Genomic DNA, 16072 nt, shown 5'->3' on the forward strand with positions numbered 1-16072 from the left:
TCTTTTAATATATGAAGATAGTTTTAAACCACCCCGGTAAGCCTGTGAAAAGCCTAAAATACAAAACATCAGTCAGAGAGAATATACTGTTTTTATACAAGATATGTGGCACAATCATTTCCTCAATGCCTCTCTCTGCAGCTATAGCACAATATCCCTTTAAGTGTGTCAGCATGATAGAAGGATCCTTTCTTACTCAGAGAGACAAGAATGGTTTCTTGACATTACATATGTACACAGAAAGGGCAGGATGCAGAAGACACTTTTAACATGATTTTTCCAATTTCCTTCCATAAATGGTTTGTATCTCACATACCCCCTTCATGCACACACATGGCATGCACCCACATCGCATCCCACATTGTTCTTTAACCTCAACAAGCATAGTAGATTGCTGCAGGGAGAGATAGGAAAGGCCTGTTCCATTCCCAGACCTTTAGATCCCACCACAAATCTGCTGTATGGTCCATTGCCTACTGAGATGCCTGGTAGAAAAAACAGTACTGCCTGAATAAGGTAAGTATAAGTGTTTATTGATATATTACTGACAATGGACTGGATGAGGGTGGACAAACTGAAGCTTAATCCAACAAGAGAGAGGTTATCTTGGTTAAGAACGACAGTTCGGGGACTTCAGATCTCTCCTGTCTTGTATGGGGCTGTACTCCCCTTGAAAAGCCAAGTTCACAGCTTGGAAGTGCTACTCAACGCAACAATCACTTTAGAAAACTAGTTGAAATGCTGTTGCTGTCACGGGCTGGGGCCGGGTCAGGCAAAGTCCAGGGGCAGTCCAAGGTCTGTAGCCGGTGAGCAAAGAGGGTCCAAGGCGCCAAAACCAAATCACAGTCCAGGTATCGCAGGTCAGAGGTTCAGAAGCCGAAGTCAGGGGGTCCAGAAGTCGAAGCCAAAGTCAGGGGGTCCAGAAGCCAAAGTCAAAAGCCGAAGTGGATGCTAGAACATCAGGTAGGTGACTAATTGCTTCCACAAAGCCTCCTCCCAAAGCCCACAGCTATATAGCCCTCTGCTGTCTGTTGCCCATTTGGGCTAATTGCTGGCTCAGAGAGGCAGCCAGGATCCTGCTGAGACTCAAGCATCCTCAATCCTAGAAGGGCCAGAATCCTTTCAAAACTCAGGGCTCAGGGAGCGTCTTGCTCGTGAGCGTGCCGCCCTCCTCCGATCCCTGAGGTCCTGACGAAGGCGGTCACGCACACGAGCCATCCGAGAGGGTGAGGCAGGGGGGCTTGGATCTTCTCCAGCAGGAGGCAGGGGCACTGGTGCAGGTGGCAGGGGCACAGTTTCTTCCGCAGGCTCAGCTTCTTCTGCAGGGTCCCCAGTACCCATGACAGTTGCCCAGTTCTGGCTGGTGCATCAGCTATGGTTCCTGGTTTAGTCATATCTAGCCACAGCGACCTATGCCTTTGTTATACCTAGATTACACTATTGCAATGAACTCTATTTGGGGCTACCCTTGAAGAGTATTTGGAAGCAGCAACTATTGCAGAACACTGCAGCTAGACTGGTGATCAGGTCCAGCTAACCTAGGGCTGCCAATCCTCAGTTGGAGGCAAGGGATCTCTTGGTTTGGAGGCCCTCCTCCCATTTCAGGGTTATCAGAAAGTGAGGGAGGGGTCTGAATGGCCACTGGGCACTCCATTATACTCTATGGAGACTGGTCCCCATTGAGTATAATGGAGAATCTATCTGTGGGTATTTTAGGTTGAGGAAGGGCTGTTTATTATGCTTTCTGGAACAAGCGGGAGCTGTACAAAAGAGACAGTCTCCACTTGTCCCCAGATGGAACCAGGCTGCTGGCGCATAAAATCAAAAAGGTGGCTGAGCAGTTTTTAAACTAAATCTTGGGGGAAAGCCGACAGGAGATGAAATGTCTCTGGTTCAGGAGGACTCATCTCAAAGAGATGAAGGGTTAGCTGTTACTTTTCTACTGGGTAATGGATCAGAGTTGTCCACTGAGATGGTGACAAACAGTATGGAGTGTCTGCCAAAGTCTCAAGGCAGCAGGAGGAAGGTTGCGGGCCTAGCTTGCCTGGGAAATTATAGATGTTTCTATACAAATGCTAGAAGTGTTCGAAGTAAAATTGGTGAGTTGGAATGCTTAGTGTTGGGAGAAAACATAGACATTGTGGGAATTTCAGAAACTTGGTGGAATGAGGAGAATCAGTCGGACACGGTGATTCCTGGATATAAGTTATATCGGAAGGATAGGGAGGGAAGGGTTGGAGGTGGGGTGGCTCTGTATGTCAGAGAGGGTATACGGTCCAGTGAGACAGAGGTCAGAGAATCAGATTCCCTTCTAGAAATGCTTTGGGTTGAAATAGAGGGCCCAAAAGAAAATTTAATATGGGAGTTTGTTATTGCCAACCAAATCAAAAGATAGAGGACGATTATAATATGATGGAAGGATTAAAGATAGCGGCTAAACGTAAAAACTGTGTCGTCATAAAAACTTGTTCATAAATGATTTGAAGTTGGGAGTAAGCAGTGAAGTGGCCAAGTTTGCAGATGACACTAAATTGTTCAGGGTGGTGAGAACCAGAGAGGATTGTGAGGCACTCCAAAAGGATTTGTTGAGGCTGGATGAGTGGGCGTCAACATGGCAGATGAGGTTCAATGTGGCCAAGTGCAAAGTAATGCACATTGGGGCCAAAAATCCCAGCTACAAATTCAAGTTGATGGCGTGTGAACTGGCAGAGACTGACCAAGAGAGAGATCTTGGGGTCATGGTAGATAACTCACTGAAAATGTCAAGACAGTGTGTGGTTGCAATAAAAAAGGCCAACACCATGCTGGGAATTATTAGGAAGGGAATTGAAAACAAATCAGCCAGCATCATAATGCCCCTGTATAAATCGATGGTGCGGTCTCATTTGGAATACTGTGTGCAATTCTGGTCACCGCACCTCAAAAAGGATATTATAGCATTGGAAAAAGTGCAGAAAAAGGCAACTAGAATGATTAAAGGTTTGGAACACTTTCCCTATGAAGAAAGGTTAAAACGTTTGGGGCTCTTTAGCTTGGAGAAACGTCGACTGCGGGGTGACATGACAGAGGTTTACAAGATTATTCATAGGATGGAGAAAGTAGAGAAAGAAGTACTTTTCTCCCTTTCTCACAATACAAGAACTTGTGGGCATTCGATGAAATTGCTGAGCAGTCGGGTTAAAACAGATAAAAGGAAGTACTTCTTCACCCAAAGGGTGATTAACATGTGGAATTCACTGCCACAGGAGGTGGTGGTGGCTACAAGCATAGCCAGCTCTAAGAGTGGGTTAGATAAAAATATGGAGCAGAGGTCCATCAGTGGCTATTAGCCACAGTGTGTGTGTGTGTGTGTATTTGGCCATTGTGTGACACAGAGTGTTGGACTGGATGGGCCATTGGTCTGATCCAACATGGCTTCTCTTATGTTCTTATTTAGGTAGAGGCACCACATTTTCAGTATAGCATCCAGTGCCTTTCCTCAAAAAAATCCTCCAAGTTTCAAAAAGATTGAACCAGGGGGTCCAGTTCTATGAGCCCCAAAAGAAGATGCTCCCATCCTCCATTATTACCAACGAAGGGACAGTATTTAAAAGGAGTACAATTTCTTTAAATGTGATGGCTAGAACTCCCTTTGGAGTTATATCATGCTTATCATGCCCCACCCCCAAAATCTCCTACTCTACCCCCAAAGTCTCCAGATATTTCCTGAGTCAGACCTGGCCACCCTGAGATAACAAGAATATGTGTTCCAGATTTACAGCAGAACAAAGCAGGAGTCAAGTGACACCTTTAAGACCAACCAAGTTTTATTTAGAACGTAAGCTTTTGTGTACTCTCTAAGCACACTTCATCAGATGAGGGGATCAGGTATTGTGGGCTGAAACACATGCAGTTTGTTGTTTAAGAGGGCAAACTGGCTGTGATCACATGGTGAAACAGTGTGGCTTGGCCATTTGGTCTGGATAGCCATAAAAGATAATAAAGTTTCCTGCCAGTTGGTGTTTCTGCCAATCTAGGTAAATCACAAAAGGACATGTATTCTTAGTTGTAGTCCACCTAATTTACAGATTTACAGCAATTACACTAGCTACCAATCCATGGCTGAGCACAGTTCAAGGTATTGGTTTTGATCTTTAAAGTCTTATATGGCTTGGGACTGGTCTTTTCCTATATGTTCCTGCCCTAGAATTAAAATCAAAGAGAGAAGTCCTTTTGACTATCCCATTAATCAATGAAGCTCATAAGAACATAAGAACATAAGAGAAGCCATGTTAGATCAGGCCAATGGCCCATCCAGTCCAACATTCTGTGTCACACAGCGGCCAAATATATATATATATATATATATATATATATATATACACACACACACACACACTGTGGCTAATAGCCACTGATGGACCTCTGCTCCATATTTTTATCTAACCCCTTCTTGAAGGTGGCTATGCTTGTGGACGCCACCACCTCCTGTGGCAGTGAATTCCACATGTTAATCACCCTTTGGGTGAAAAAGTACTTCCTTTTATCCGTTTTAACCTGTCTGCTCAGCAATTTCATCGAATGCCCACGAGTTCTTGTATTGTGAGAAAGGGAGAAAAGTACTTCTTTCTCTACTTTCTCCAGCCCATGCATTATCTTGTAAACTTCTATCATGTCACCCCTCAGTCGACGTTTCTCCAAGCTAAAGAGCCCTAAGCGTTTCAACCTTTCTTCATAGGGAAGGTGTTCCAGCCCTTTAATCATTTTAGTTGCCCTTTTCTGAACTTTCTCCAATGCTATAATATCCTTTTTGAGGTGCGGCGACCAGAACTGCACACAGTACTCCAAATGAGACCGCACCATCGATTTATACAGAGGCATTATGATACTGGCTGATTTGTTTTCAATTCCTTTCCTAATAATTCCCAGCATGGCGTTGGCCTTTTTTATTGCAAACGCACACTGTCTTGACATTTTCAGTGAATTATCTACCATGACCCCAAGATCTCTCTCTTGGTCTGTCTCTGCCAGTTCACACCCCATCAACTTGTATTTGTAGCTGGGATTCTTGGCCCCAATGTGCATTACTTTGCACTTGGCCACATTGAACCGCATCTGCCACGTTGATGCCCACTCACCCAGCCTCAACAGATCCCTTTGGAGTTCCTCACAATCCTCTCTGGTTCTCACCACCCTGAACAATTTAGTGTCATCCGCAAATTTGGCCACTTCACTGCTCACTCCCAACTCTAAATCATTTATGAACAAGTTAAAGAGGATGGGACCCAGTACCGAGCCCTGCGGCACCCCACTGCTTACCGTCCTCCACTGCGAAGACTGCCCATTTATACTCACTCTCTGCTTCCTATTACTCAGCCAGTTTTTGATCCACAAGAGGACCTGTCCTTTTACTCCATGACTCTCAAGCTTTCTAAGGAGCCTTTGATGAGGAACTTTATCAAAAGCTTTCTGGAAGTCAAGGTAAACAACATCTATCGGGTCTCCTTTGTCCACATGTTTGTTCACCCCCTCAAAGAAATGTAACAGGTTAGTGAGGCAAGATCTTCCCTTGCAGAACCCATGCTGAGTCTTCCTCAATAACCCGTGTTCATCAATGTGCCTACTCATTCTGTCCTTGATAATGGTTTCTACCAACTTTCCCGGTATTGAAGTCAGACTGACTGGCCTGTAATTTCCCGGATCTCCTCTGGAACCCTTTTTAAAGATGGGGGTGACATTTGCTACCTTCCAGTCCTCAGGAACGGAGGCAGATTTCAATGAAAGATTACAGATTTTTGTTAGAAGATCCACAAGTTCAACTTTGAGTTCTTTCAGAACTCTCGGATGTATGCCATCCGGACCCGGTGACTTATTAGTTTTTAATTTGTCTATCAGTTGTAGGACCTCCTCTTTTGTCACCTCAATCTGACTCAGGTCTTTCAACACCCCTTCCAATATTAGTGGTTCTGGGGCGGGCAAACACTTCTCATCTTCCACGGTGAAGACGGAGGCAAAAAATGCATTCAGCTTCTCAGCCATTTCCCCATCCTCCTTCAGTAATCCTTTTACCCCATGGTCATCCAAGGGCCCCACTGCTTCCCTGGCTGGTTTCCTACTTCTAATATATTTGAAGAAATTTTTATTGTTGGTCTTTATGTTTTTTGCTCATTTGGTAGGGCCTTTTCAATGGTAGCCCCATGATTATGGAGCAATCTCTCTAGGGAGGTTTGCCTGGCCCGCTCATTTTTGATCTTTAAGAGGCAGTTAAAGATGGTTTTATTTAGGACCATGCTTGATTATTAGTAGCAGTCCTAAACTGCAATTTTAGTTTCAGGCATCTCAGAGAGGCCTGAGAGGAACAGAACAGAGCAGAGCAGCTCTGATAAGCTGAGACAGCTGGAGAAGTTGCTAAGAATTTCTGCGTTTTGAAAGACTTCATTCTGAGGCTTGGGTGACGGCTGAAAAGGCTGAGTTGTGATAGCTGGGGAACTGCTGTACGTTTGGGTGAGTGGGCTAAAGGTGAAAGTGATTGATTGATTGAGAGTAATTGTTGATGATTGCTTAGGAGTGGTCTGCTCCACCCTCTTTGCATTTTAAGCTGTGCCTTGCCAAAGGCGCGAGCCTTTGGCGCGAGCCGAAGGGCGAGAGCTAAAGGGCTCTTTGCCTGGGGGCTTCCTAAGGACCAGGAACCCAGATCCCTGATTTCCTTGTTCTCCCAATAAGGTAAGTTGACCTTCCAGAAGCGGAGCCACGTAAACAACAGCATTTAAAGAGGACTGTATATTTAATATATATATCATGAAGGTAGAATGCCAGCAGGGGGGTGGGGGCTTTCCAGTGTTTTGCACTGAGTGTCACATGTATGACTATCTGCCCACAGGACAGAAGTCTTGGGTGTGTGCTCGATGCAAGGAGCTCCTGGTCCTCAGGGAACGAGTTCGTACCCTTGAGGCCGAGGTGACTGCCCTGGAGAAGCAGAGATGGTCAGTTAGGCAATTGGGGAAGACTCTTGGGGGCGTATTAGATGAGCCCCACTCTGAATGTGGCAGCCCCGTTGCTGCCAGAGAGCGTGAGGGTCTAGAGGGAACAGGGCACCTTGCTGAGGATAAGGGGAATGCGCCCTCAGAAGGGACCTCTTCTTCGGTTGGTGAGCGGGTATCCTTTCGTGCCAAGGAACCATCCCTGGGCAGGGGGAGAGGGGGGGTCTTGGTAGTTGGTGATTCGATCCTTAGGCAAGTAGACAGCTGGGTGGCGAAACCGCGTATTGACCGTATGGTGACTTGCCTGCCTGGTGCGAAGGTAGCGGACATTACGCGTGTAGTAGATAGGCTGATAGACAGTGCTGGGGAGGAGCCTGTGGTCATGGTGCATGTTGGCACCAACGATGTGGGGAAATGCAGTCGTGAGGTCCTGGAGGAGAAATTTAGGCTGCTAGGTGGGAGACTTAAGGCCAGGACCTCCAAGGTGGCCTTCTCGGAAGTGCTACCTGTTCCACGTGCAGGGCAGGAGAGACAGGCGCAAATTAGAAGTCTCAATGTGTGGATGAGACGATGGTGTAAGGAGGAAGGGTTTAAGTTTGTTAGGCACTGGGATGCTTTCTGGAACAAGCCGGAGCTGTACAAAAGAGACGGTCTCCACTTGTCTCCGGATGGAACCAGGCTGCTGGCGCTTAAAATCAAAAAGGTGGCAGAGCAGTTTTTAAACTAAATCTTGGGGGAAAGCCGACAGGAGATGGAATGTCTCTGGTTCGGGAGGACTCGTCTCAAAGAGATGAAGGGTTGGCTTCTATTTTTCTACCGAGTAACGGATCAGAGTTGTCCACTGTGATGGTGACAAACAGTATGGACTGTCTGCTAGAGTCTCGAGGCGGCAGGAGAGAGGTGGCGGGCCTAGCTTGCTTGGGAAATTATAAATGTTTGTATGCAAATGCTAGAAGTGTCCGAAGTAAAATTGGTGAATTGGAATGTTTAGTGTTGGGAGAAAACATAGACATTGTGGGAATTTCAGAAACTTGGTGGAATGAGGAGAATCAGTGGGACATGGTGATTCCTGGATATAAGTTATATCGGAAGGATAGGGAGGGAAGGGTTGGAGGTGGGGTGGCTCTGTATGTCAGAGAGGATATACGGTCCAGTAAGACTGAGGTCAGAGAATTAGATTCCCTTTTAGAAATGCTTTGGGTTGAAATAGAGGGCCCAAAAGGAAATTTAACTATGGGAGTTTGTTATCACCCACCAAATCAAAAGAGAGAGGGCGATTATAATATGATGGAGGGATTAAAGATAGCGGCTAAACGTAAAAACTGTGTCGTAATAGGTGATTTTAACTACCCGCAGATTGATTGGGTCAATATGTGTTCTGGTCGAGAGAAAGAGATTGAGTTTCTTGATGCTCTCAATGACTGTGCTATGGAGCAGATGGTCTCAGAACCTACCAGGGGTGGGGCGATCCTGGATCTGGTCCTAAGTAATGCCCAAGACTTGGTGAGAGACGTAAAAGTGATTGCGCCGCTTGGGAACAGTGACCATAATGTTATTGATTTCACCATTTGTATAAATAGGGAGTTGCCCAAAAAGACCACCACAACCACATTTAACTTTAAAAGGGGTAAATTCTCTGAGATGAGGAGGCATGTGAGGAGGAAACTGAAAGGAAAGGTAAATACGGTCAAAACCCTTGGGGAAACTTGGAGACTATTTAAAACTATAATCCTAGAAGCTCAGATAAAATACATACCACAAGTTAGGAAAGGCACAAACAGGTATAAGAAGAGGCCAGCATGGTTAACAAACAAAGTAATGGAAGCTGTAAAAGGTAAGAAGGACTCCTTTAAGCGGTGGAAAACCAGTCCAAGTGAGATTAATAAAAGGGAACACAGGCAGTGGCAAATCAAATGCAAGACTGTGATCAGGCAGGCAAAAAGGGACTATGAGGAGCATATTGCAAAAAACATAAAGACCAACAATAAAAATTTCTTCAAATATATTAGAAGTAGGAAACCAGCCAGGGAAGCAGTGGGGCCCTTGGATGACCATGGGGTAAAAGGATTACTGAAGGAGGATGGGGAAATGGCTGAGAAGCTGAATGCATTTTTTGCCTCCGTCTTCACCGTGGAAGATGAGAAGTGTTTGCCCGCCCCAGAACCACTAATATTGGAAGGGGTGTTGAAAGACCTGAGTCAGATTGAGGTGACAAAAGAGGAGGTCCTACAACTAATAGACAAATTAAAAACTAATAAGTCACCGGGTCCGGATGGCATACATCCGAGAGTTCTGAAAGAACTCAAAGTTGAACTTGTGGATCTTCTAACAAAAATCTGTAATCTTTCATTGAAATCTGCCTCCGTTCCTGAGGACTGGAAGGTAGCAAATGTCACCCCCATCTTTAAAAAGGGTTCCAGAGGAGATCCGGGAAATTACAGGCCAGTCAGTCTGACTTCAATACCGGGAAAGTTGGTAGAAACCATTATCAAGGACAGAATGAGTAGGCACATTGATGAACACGGGTTATTGAGGAAGACTCAGCATGGGTTCTGCAAGGGAAGATCTTGCCTCACTAACCTGTTACATTTCTTTGAGGGGGTGAACAAACATGTGGACAAAGGAGACCCGATAGATGTTGTTTACCTTGACTTCCAGAAAGCTTTTGATAAAGTTCCTCATCAAAGGCTCCTTAGAAAGCTTGAGAGTCATGAAGTAAAAGGACAGGTCCTCTTGTGGATCAAAAACTGGCTGAGTAATAGGAAGCAGAGAGTGAGTATAAATGGGCAGTCTTCGCAGTGGAGGACGGTAAGCAGTGGGGTGCTGCAGGGCTCGGTACTGGGTCCCATCCTCTTTAACTTGTTCATAAATGATTTAGAGTTGGGAGTGAGCAGTGAAGTGGCCAAATTTGCGGATGACACTAAATTGTTCAGGGTGGTGAGAACCAGAGAGGATTGTGAGGAACTCCAAAGGGATCTGTTGAGGCTGGGTGAGTGGGCGTCAACGTGGCAGATGCGGTTCAATGTGGCCAAGTGCAAAGTAATGCACATTGGGGCCAAGAATCCCAGCTACAAATACAAGTTGATGGGGTGTGAACTGGCTGAGACAGACCAAGAGAGAGATCTTGGGGTCATGGTAGATAATTCACTGAAAATGTCAAGACAGTGTGCGTTTGCAATAAAAAAGGCCAACGCCATGCTGGGAATTATTAGGAAGGGAATTGAAAACAAATCAGCCAGTATCATAATGCCTCTGTATAAATCGATGGTGCGGTCTCATTTGGAGTACTGTGTGCAGTTCTGGTCGCCGCACCTCAAAAAGGATATTATAGCATTGGAGAAAGTTCAGAAAAGGGCAACTAAAATGATTAAAGGGCTGGAACACCTTCCCTATGAAGAAAGGTTGAAACGCTTAGGGCTCTTTAGCTTGGAGAAACGTCGACTGAGGGGTGACATGATAGAAGTTTACAAGATAATGCATGGGATGGAGAAAGTAGAGAAAGAAGTACTTTTCTCCCTTTCTCACAATACAAGAACTCGTGGGCATTCGATGAAATTGCTGAGCAGACAGGTTAAAACGGATAAAAGGAAGTACTTCTTCACCCAAAGGGTGATTAACATGTGGAATTCACTGCCACAGGAGGTGGTGGTGTCCACAAGCATAGCCACCTTCAAGAAGGGGTTAGATAAAAATATGGAGCAGAGGTCCATCAGTGGCTATTAGCCACAGTGTGTGTGTGTGTGTGTGTGTGTATGTATATATATATATATATATATATATATATTTGGCCGCTGTGTGACACAGAATGTTGGACTGGATGGGCCATTGGCCTGATCTAACATGGCTTCTCTTATGTTCTTATGTTCTTATGTATTTTATCTATATTGTAAGCTGCTTTGAGCTCCATAAAGAAGAAGGGAGAAGTTTTAAATAAGTATTTCATCAATGAGAACCAAAATTGCTTACAATATCACTTTCTCCTACATTTTATCCTAACTACAACAACCCTGTGAGGTATGTTAGGCTGAGAAGGATTTACTAGCCCCAAACCTAACAAGCTTCAATGGCAGAGTGAGGATTCGAACCTGGGTCTTCCATATCCTAATCTGACACTCCAACCACTATATTGTGTATTCTCTTTTACCACTAAATCAATTTCTTCAGGAAAGTCTCCTCATGAAGAATGTTTAGATATTAATATGCAACAGTAATTTGTCAGGTATATAAATTTGGAACACTCTGTGAGGGTTCTAACTATTATATATATATTAAAAAACAAAATTAGCCGCAGTATTTTTCAGATATTTAAAAATATTTTACAGTCCATTTTTCAAAGACTATGTTCTTTTTCAGTTTGTAGGACTTCCTGAAGTTCAATAACTCTCAACCAGGTGTGACTACAATTCTCAAACAGGTTTAACTGCGAACTGCTGCTTCTGTCCACTTTCTGAATAAATCCTTCCTCAGACAGCTCACTAAAGGATATAGTATTTCAACTGGCACTGTTCAGTTTCTCCAATAGATTTAGCAACAGCTCGACACTTCTATTTGTTAGGCAAGCATAAAGTGGGATCAAACTTCAGTAAGTCCTTAGATTTTCGGTAAGAGGTTTGATTTCCATATAGCCCTAGATCAAAAACTAGAGACAGAATTGCATCCAGTAGAGAATTTCTGTAGACAGAATGGAGGTGATTTTTGCCAGTTCCTCTCTCCTGTTCCAGACCTCCAACTCCCTCATATTGTTCCTGGGGTCCTGAGTACCTAGATTTCTATAAAACCCTAGCTCAAAAAATGTTTAGATTTATTTCTCATGCACCCAAGATACATGGTTTCTACAGTGGATTTTGTTAGTAGTTGAGTAAACAGCCCCGTGGCACAGAGTGGTAAAGCTGCATTACTGCAGTCGGAGCCCTCTGCTCACGACCTGAGTTCGATCCCAACAGAAGCTGATTCAAGTAGCTGGCTCCAGGTCTACTCAGCCTTCCATCCTTCCGAGGTCAGTAACATGAGTACCCATCTTGCTGGGGGGAAAGTGTAGCTCACTGGGGAAGGCAACGGCAAACCCACGTAAAAAGTCTACCATGAAAACATTGTGAAAGCAATGTCACCCCAGAGTCGAAAACAACTGGTGCTTGCACAGGGCCATTTTCTCTTGCAGCCATTTTCTCAGGGGAGCTGATCTCTGCTAGCTGGAGATCAGTTGTAAAAGTGGGAGATCTCCAGACTCCATCTGGAGGCTGGCAACCCTAACAGAGAGCTAATTTGGCAGAGGAGTGGGTCATTGCTGCATAAAATTGTAGGTAAGGAACAAGGGAAGGAAACTTTACCTTTTTTTTAAGCAGCATAATCTCTCGAGGCTGAAAATGCTATGAAATCACAGATGACACAACTGTGCATATCATTCTAACTAAAAATTCCTGTATTAATGACATGTGATATGTTCTGGACTGTATAGTATATAAGGAGAAGATAAATAAATAATGCTGGACAGATCAATTCAAACTCTTAACAGCAATGTCCATATTTATTTTTGTTTGTTTGTTAGGGAAAAGAAAACCTGCCATACACACACACACACAGCTCAATTGCCAGCAGCAGACAGGACATTTTGACTATGGATATTCTCTATTGGATGCAACTCAGTTTCTGTATTATTGAATCAATACTGACATAATGCCCTTTTTTCTTCATATAGCCTCATCTGCTGTTGCCCTCATTTTCATTCCCACTTTGATGGTTTCTTCCAGGCCTCAGATTCAGTGGGAGCCCACAGAAGCACAGCTCCTGAACCTTTCTGAGAGTTCCTCCTCCTCCTTCTGCGAGTTCCACCTCCTTGTCCATTGAATAGTATGTGCAGCTGCATAACAATCCCTGGATGAGCTCCACCACCTATTTTTCTACAAAATTACCCCTCGTTCTTTCCATACAATTTTACGCAGCAATGACCCACTCCTCTGCCAAATTAGCTCTCTGTTAGGGTTGCCAGCCTCCAAGTGGAGTCTGGAGATCTCCCACTTTTACAACTGATCTCCAGCTAGCTGAGATCAGTTCCCCTGGAGAAAATGGCTGCTTTGAAGGGTAGACTATATGGCATTATACCATGCTGAGGCCCCTCCTGGAACCACCCCCAAAGTCTCCAGATATTTTTCAAAGTACTTTTATTCAGCACCATTTTTTAGAAGCAGCACAACCTCACCTGTTCTATACTTTCTCCTGCCAGCTATACTGGCCCTGTTCATCAAACTTTGACTGCAAGACTGAGCATTCTTTATCATGTATGGCATTTTTTTTGTTTCAATAAACTTGAGTAGTAACAGTTTAAAGTAACTGCTCTAGAATATTCCTCCTCAAATGAGGCAAAACATTAAGGCCCATTTTGCACTCTCTGTATTCCTGATTTTCTGAGTTTTGGATTAGTCTCATTTTATTTAGCATTAAACACTATCATTCTGCATGAAAGTGTCCCTTTAAGGTTTTCCTGATTCTAAGAGCAAATTGTTTACTCTCCACACTGTGTTGAAAGTGCTGAGAATTTCTGCCAGCAAGGGGGGAGAAAAGTAGCCAGCATGCACCCGCCCCATAGCATGGCTTCTATCCCCACTGCGTTTTCTCCCCCCACTTTTTTTTTTTTGCCATCCCAGTGCAGAGTGGGTTGGAAACATAGCTGAACTCAGCTGCCAGCGAGGGGGGAGAAAAGCAACCAGCATGCAGTCTGTATGATTCCTGGGGAAGGGTTTGCTGGAGATAAGTGTGGCTAACAGAGCAGGGATACAGCAACCCACTTGAGTTTATTGATTAACTTGTAAAGAGTCAGTTTGGTGTAGTGGTTAAGTGTGCGGACTCTTGTCTGGGAGAACTGGGTTTGATTCCCCACTCCTCTACTTACAGCTGCTGGAATGTCATTGGTTTAGCCATAGCTATTGCAGGAATTGTCCTTGAAAGGGCAGCTGCTGTGAGAGCCCTCTCAGCCCCACCTACCTCACAGGGTGTCTGTTGTGGGGGGAGAAGATATAGATTGTAAGCTGCTCTGAGTCTCTGATTCAGAGAGAAGGGCAGGGTATAAATCTGCACTCCTCTTCTTCTATCAATAAACAAAAATGTTACTTTAAAAAATGGGGGCTTCAAGGCTGCTGCCTGGTGTCAGCCTTTTGCGAATTGCAGGAGGCTGAGTGAATGAAGGAGGAGCAGGAGTTTTAGAGGGGATTAGCTGAGAACCAGCAGGCATGAAAGGAGAGGAAACATCGCAATAATGTGTCTGCTTCCAGGAATCCTGAAGTGAAGGAATGGTTTAAAGAACCCACGTAAAATGGGGGTGGAGGGTGAGTTTTATGCTAAATTTGAAAGAGGAATGCAAAACCATGCAAGACAGGTGTATTGACAGTGGGACAAGATGCAGAACCATTGAACAAACCTGAGGGAACTCTGATGAGGATGTCATGTAAAGTACCCGTGCAAAATGAACCTAAATTTAAACAACCCATTAAAAAAATCCATTACTGGGTTTTTTCCAGTGGAAATGCAAGTTAAAAGATAGTAAAGATAAACCACACTTCTTGGAATAATCAAGAAGTATCCAAGAGGTATCCAAGTGTTGTTAGAAAAGATAGGAGAAGTAATCCATAACTCAAGCAGAAGAATGGAAGACCCTGGAGTTTAGCATATAACAATGAACCGCATGCTGTATGTCTTCAGAATGCAGCTGACTCTAAAATAAGTGGAAGCAGTGCAGATGCAACTGAAAATGTCAGCAATAAAGTTTCTCCATAGAGTTCAGCTAAACACTGCTAAACATCAGAGTAGTCTACCACATTTGTATGCATAGAATTTCCTCTTCGTTAACACAACATAAAAGATTAATAATGAAATTCACATTACACATCAGTAGAAATCTTTACAGTCTACAATGTTAATAAAAATAAATGAGAACTGCAATGTGGCAAGACTTCTGCAGAGTACTCATGACAATTCTGTCAATTTGAATTTTATTAAACTACTAACTTTGGAATAGACAATGTAGGATGGTTTATGGGCTCAAAGAACCTAAACATGCCCCCATGAAATCCTAAAATCCCACCTTCCTTTCTTCCTTATATTTTCTAATCCTTTAAAATCTAAATGATTTCAGCCTGATTTAATGGATGGAGCACAGATGAAGTAACATTTTATCACAGGTAAGTTATTTTGTTCTCTCTGCTCTCTCTGATGCTCTCTGTATATTCTTAATCCCAACCTAACCTCTCTAATTTCTCATAATTCCATCACAGCCTTTAACTGAATACTGGAGCCAGGACAGAAAGGAACTGTTTAAGAAATGAGTTCATTCGTCACCAGTAAACACTGGTGAACAGTGAACAAGCAAGACAAGAACTTCATGCACACTTTACTACTACCAGCTTTTTTGCTCTGTCTTGCCTAATTATCCTCTCATTACACTCCCTGCTCCATAAGGCTTTTGTTCATGAACACCCCATTATCCCCAAAACAGTCTTTTAGGATGGTTAAATGGGACCACTTCCTCCCTTTTTCACAAGTGAAAAATCTGGTTAGGGTCAGTCTTTGGTACTCCCACTGTGAACTTTTGAGAGAGATGTTACAATAAAATCATTGTTTTAATTTGTATGCTGTTTTATAATACATGTTGTACATTGCCCAGAGCTCAACATTAAGCTGGGATAGGGCGATTAAGTGCAATTATATATTTAACAACAACAACACCTGGAATTTGCTGAGTCATAGACATTAGGACTGAATGATAGTATGACTGAAATATGTGCTCCTTCTCCAACAGAAATTTTGCTCAACATGTCATTTTGGGATTACACAGGAAATACTGCACCTATGAGGAAACTGATCTTTTAGATGGGTTCAGTACACACATAAAGAAATCAAATAAATTAATCAAATAACAAAAAGACTTTATTGTACTAACCATTAATATAATATAATGATTTCTACAAACATCTAATGTCACAGTGAAACTACCTTATCTCATTCTTGTGAAATAGGACAAGAAACCCTGTCCTAAGACATGGCCTGAAAGGGTTTAGGATGAGAACTAAGCCTTATGCCAATGCACCTCCAAATTTCTGGTGATAAATGTGTTGCAACTGTGC

General features: G+C 43.6%; 1 protein-coding gene across 1 annotated transcript in view; it reads right to left on the reverse strand.

Moving 5' to 3' along the window:
• LRRIQ3 (leucine rich repeats and IQ motif containing 3) overlaps positions 1 to 16072 on the reverse strand; it is a 68384-nt gene that overhangs the window by 9509 nt on the left and 42803 nt on the right. The gene's annotated exons all lie outside the window — the stretch shown is intronic.

The sequence above is a fragment of the Heteronotia binoei genome, chromosome 2 (genome assembly GCF_032191835.1).
Source record: "Heteronotia binoei isolate CCM8104 ecotype False Entrance Well chromosome 2, APGP_CSIRO_Hbin_v1, whole genome shotgun sequence".
Lineage (NCBI taxonomy): Eukaryota > Metazoa > Chordata > Lepidosauria > Squamata > Gekkonidae > Heteronotia > Heteronotia binoei.